Source organism: Oncorhynchus gorbuscha, unplaced genomic scaffold (assembly GCF_021184085.1).
Source record: "Oncorhynchus gorbuscha isolate QuinsamMale2020 ecotype Even-year unplaced genomic scaffold, OgorEven_v1.0 Un_scaffold_39:::fragment_2:::debris, whole genome shotgun sequence".
NCBI lineage: Eukaryota > Metazoa > Chordata > Actinopteri > Salmoniformes > Salmonidae > Oncorhynchus > Oncorhynchus gorbuscha.
In genome coordinates, this window is record NW_025745235.1 from 225,647 (window position 1) to 230,737 (window position 5,091).

At 45.9% G+C, this 5,091-nt stretch overlaps 1 long non-coding RNA gene across 1 annotated transcript; it reads left to right on the plus strand.

The window, feature by feature from the left end:
- Nucleotides 1–2,909: 2,909 nt before the first annotated feature.
- LOC124018077 lies at nucleotides 2,910–4,821 on the plus strand. The gene is made up of 3 exons (XR_006835568.1): nucleotides 2,910–2,934; nucleotides 3,258–3,360; nucleotides 4,495–4,821. It is a non-coding gene; the product is annotated as an uncharacterized LOC124018077 (long non-coding RNA).
- Nucleotides 4,822–5,091: the final 270 nt, after the last annotated feature.

Consider the following 5,091-nt stretch of genomic DNA (forward strand, 5'->3'; position numbering starts at 1 on the left):
AGCGTTTTTGGTGCTTGTGCAGTTTATAAGGTGCTTGTGTAAGTAATATGATTATTGTGGCAGATGTTTGTGTATGTCTGTCATGCCTTGGTCATTGTATTTTGTGTTTTTGTTATTATGTTTGGGTAGGCCAGGGTGTGACATGGGTTTATATGTTGTTTTTCGTATTGGGGTTTGTAGTATTTGGGATCGCGGCTGATTAGGGGTGTTGTATAGGCTTGGCTGCCTGAGGCAATTCTCAATCAGTCAGGTGATTCTCGTTGTCTCTGATTGGGAACCGTATTTAGGCAGCCTGAGTTTCGCTTTGTATTTCGTGGGTGTTTGTTCCTGTATCTGTGTTGTAGTCACCAGATAGGCTGTAATTAGTTTCACGTTCCGTTCTGTTATTTTTGTAGTTAGTATCAGTTATTTCATGTACCGCGTTCTTTCATTAAAGTCATGAGTAACCAACACGCTGCATTTCGGTCCGACTCTCTTCTTTCAACAGACGAACGCCGTTACAGAAACACCCACCACTCACGGACCGAGCAGTGTGTAAACTGGCAGGAGCTAAAGGAGGACGTTATGGACGGTAGAGGCATGGAGTATACGACGTGGGAAGAAATCGACAGGTGGGCGGCCGACCCAGAGAGTGCAGGAGCCCGCCTGGGATTCGCTTCAGCAGTGCGAAGAGGGCTACAGGCGAATTGAGTCAATGAAAAATACACGCCGTCTAAAACGGAGAGGCGCTGGAATAAACAGGCAGCGAAAGCTGGAGCAGCAAAAGGAGGACAAATTATTCGGAGAATGGACATGGGAAGACGTGTTGGATGGTAAAGGTTGTTACACTTGGGAGGAGATATTGGCCGGAAGAGATCGCCTCCCATGGGAACAGGTGGAGGCACTAAGGAGAGCAGAGGCAGCCGGAGATAGGAGCCGACGATGCGAGGGAACACAGTTGGCAAGGAAACCTGAAAAGCAGCCCCAAAAATTATTGGGGGAGGCTAGAAGGGAGTATGTTTATGCCAGGTAGGAGACCTGCGCAAACTCCCTGTGCTCACCGTTGGGCTAGAGAGACCAGGCAGGCACCGTGTTATGCTATGGAGCGCACAGTGTTTTCAATGCGGGAGCATAGCCCGGTGCGGCACATACCAGCCCTTCCTATTGGCCGGGCTAGAGTGGGCATCGAGCCAGGTAAGCTTGGGCAGGCTCGGTGCTCAAGAGCTCCAGTGCGCCTGCACGGTCCGGTCTATCCAGAGCCACCTCTACACACCAGTCCTCCGGTAGCAGCTCCCGCACCAGGCTTCCTGTGCGTGTCCTCGATCCAGTACCACCAGTTCCAGCACCACGCACCAGGCCTCCAGTGCGCCTCGCCTGTTCAGCGCAGCCAGCGCTTTTCTCCTCTCCTGCGCTGTCGGAGTCTCCCGCCTGTTTAGCACAGCCAGAGCCTTTCTCCTCTCCTGCGCTGCCGGAGTCTCCAGTCTTCCCAGCGCCACCAGTGCTCCCAGTCTGCCCAGCGCCGCCAGTGCTCCCAGTCTGCCCAGCGCCGCCAGTCAGCCCAGTGCCGCCAGACAACCAGTCTCTTCCAGATCTGCCAGACAACCAGTCTCTTCCAGATCTGCCCGACAACCAGTCTCTTCCAGATCTGCCCGACAACCAGTCTCTTCCAGATCTGCCCGACAACCAGTCTCTTCCAGTTCCGCCAGCCAGCCAGGATTTACCGGAGCCTACTACCTGCCTGAGCTTCATCTCAGTACTGGGCTTCCTCTCAGTACTGGGCTTCCCCTCAGTACTGGGCTTCTCCTCAGTCCTGGGCTGCCCCTCAGTCCTGGGCTGCCCCTCAGTTCCGGGCTGCCCCTCAGTTCCGAGCTGCCTCTGTCCCGAGCTGCCCCTCTGTCCCGAGCTGCCCCTCTGTCCCGAGCTGCCCCTCTGTCCCGAGCTGCCCCTCTGTCCCGAGATGCCCCTCAGTTATGTGGGGATCTGGGTGAGGACTATTAGGCCATGGTCGGCGGAGAGGGTGGATTATCCCAGGATGCGAAGGGGAGGAACAAGGACATTAATGGAGTGGGGTCCACGTCCCGAGCCAGAACCGCCACCATGGACAGACGCCCACCCGGACCCTCCCTATGCTCTTGAGGTGCGTCCGGGAGTCCGCACCTTAGGGGGGGGGGGGGGGTTCTGTCACGCCTTGGTCATTGTATTTTGTGTTTTTGTTATTATGTTTGGGTAGGCCAGGGTGTGACATGGGTTTATATGTTGTTTTTCGTATTGGGGTTTGTAGTATTTGGGATTGCGGCTGATTAGGGTTGTTGTATAGGCTTGGCTGCCTGAGGCGATTCTCAATCAGTCAGGTGATTCTCGTTGTCTCTGATTGGGAACCGTATTTAGGCAGCCTGAGTTTCGCTTTGTATTTCGTGGGTGTTTGTTCCTGTCGCTGTGTTGTAGTCACCAGATAGGCTCTAATTAGTTTCACGTTCCGTTCTGTTGTTTTTGTAGTTAGTATCAGTTATTTCATGTACCGTGTTCTTTCATTAAAGTCATGAGTAACCAACACGCTGCATTTCGGTCCGACTCTCTTCTTTCAACAGACGAACGCCGTTACAATGTCGTACATTTTATGTTTAGGTTTTCAATCTTGCTTGCTTTCTAGGTGACCAAATACTTATTTTCCACCATAATTTGCAAATAAATTCATTAAAAATCCTACAATGTGATTTTCTGGATTTTTTTTCTCATTTTGTCTGTCATAGTTGAAGTGTACCTATGATGAAAATTATAGGCCTCTCATCTTTTTAAGTGGGAGAACTTGCACAATTGGTGGCTTACTAAATACTTTTTTCCCCACTGTATATAATGTGTTGATGCTTGTAAGATTATTCTTTGACACATTTTCTCTTCCTTTGAAATTCTTATAGGACAGAACATGGACACAATGCAATTGGGATCAACAAGAAGGTACAGATATGTGGTAGGACAGCTGCATTTGAAGTGTACATTTAACCTACATAGCAGTCAATACAAACTGAAATCTATTAGCATACAAATGTGTCAAATGATCTTCTCAGAAATGAATCAAGTCCATGGAATGGATATAGACAAAAAAGATAATTCAAGGACTATCAGAGGTATAGAGGCAAGGCATGGGGGAGGACATCATCCTGCTATTTTGACAGTCCCTTAAGGACAATACAGAAGAAGTATTTGCACTTATTCCTTCCTTTTCTCGAATGTATTTTGTAATAAAATTAGCAAGTGTATTAAGATCTTTACTTTACTAGGACTGGAGACCACAGCAGCGATCCTGCTCTTGGGTTCTTATGGACGTGGTACCGAAGTGGGGACCACAATCAGCGGAAATGTTCAAGAGCGCCACCCATAGAGGTTGATAAACCTCAAACTTTCATTAAAATTGACATACAATATACTGAATTAAAACTACACTCGTTGTGAATCTATCCACCAAGTCAGATTTGTAAAATGCTTTTCGGCAAAAGCATGAGAAGCTATTATCTGATACCATGCACCCTCAAAATACTGCAACGTCACCTAACACGGCAGATTTTGTGTTAGCCGTCGCAAACCAAAACGCTGAAATAAAATATAAAACATTCATTACCTTTGACGGGCTTCTTTCTTGGCACTCCTAGATGTCCCATAAACATCATTTAGGGTCTTTTTTTCGATTAAATCGGTCCATATATAGCCTAGATATCGATCTAAGAATACTGTGTGATAAACGGAAAAAATAGCGTTTCATAACGTAACGTCATTTTTTAAAATTCAAAAAGTCTACGATAAACTTTCTCAAAACACTTCGATATACTTTTGTAATGCAACTTCAGGTATTAGTACACGTTAATAAGCGATAAAATTCATCAGGAGGCGATGTAAAATCTTTAGCTCTCCGTGTAGAAAAACATGTCTGAAAAGAGGTCGACCAATCATCCCGTCGGAGACAGCAGGGAAGGAGTTCCCTTGTTTGGGTTAGACCAAGAATCAATTGCGAATCAAATGACATGACTCTAGACACCCTGTGGAAGCTGTAGGCAATGTAAACTCGGCTCTATTTAATTCGGTTCACTTTGAACAATGCCTTGAAGTCGCGGAAGGATAAATTTTTCCATTTTCAGTGAACAGATTTCCTTGCACTTTCCGATGAAACGCCCGTTCTGTTATAGCCACAGCCGTGAGTTAAACAGTTTTAGAAACGTCTGAGTGTTTTCTATCCACACATACTAATCATATGCATATACTATATTCCTGGCATGAATAGCAGGGCGCTGAAATGTTGCGCGATTTTTAACAAAAAGCTGAGAAAATTCGCAACATCCTTAACAGGTTTTAAAGAGGATGGGCAAGTGGCCTTTATGTCCGTGTTAAGGTCTGCCTATGCACAAATCATCTGCTTCTTCATAAACATTGGTGTTCATGCTTATATAAAACTACAGCTTAACATTTGTTATGTTCTTTTTTAATTGTATGTGTATTAATCTTTTCTTACTTTTGTTGACACAGATTTCACCGCTCTTCACTACTTTATTGCACATCGTTGGAAATCCATTTCACCAGCAGAGTGAAATCCCGCTGGCCTGTGATGGGGAGAACATCCACACCCTCGAGGACGTCCCCATGGGACTTTGGGCTCTGCTATGGCTGTATTTTTTATTTCCCCTTGAATTTCCCAAAAATGTCAGAAAAACAATTAAGTTACTGTGTTCTGGGGAGAAGAGAAGTTGGGGTGAAGTTACCAGGGCCGGTCATAAAGATGGCAAACTTCATAACATAACTACAGTGCCTTGCGAAAGTATTCGGCCCCCTTGAACTTTGCGACCTTTTGCCACATTTCAGGCTTCAAACATAAAGATATAAAACTGTATTTTTCTGTGAAGAATCAACAACAAGTGGGACACAATCATGAAATGGAACGACATTTATTGGATATTTCAAACTTTTTTAACAAATCAAAAACTGACAAATTGGGCGTGCAAAATTATTCAGCCCCCTTAAGTTAATACTTTGTAGCGCCACCTTTTGCTGCGATAACAGCTGTAAGTTGCTTGGGGTATGTCTCTATCAGTTTTGCACATCGAGAGACTGACATTTTTTCCCATT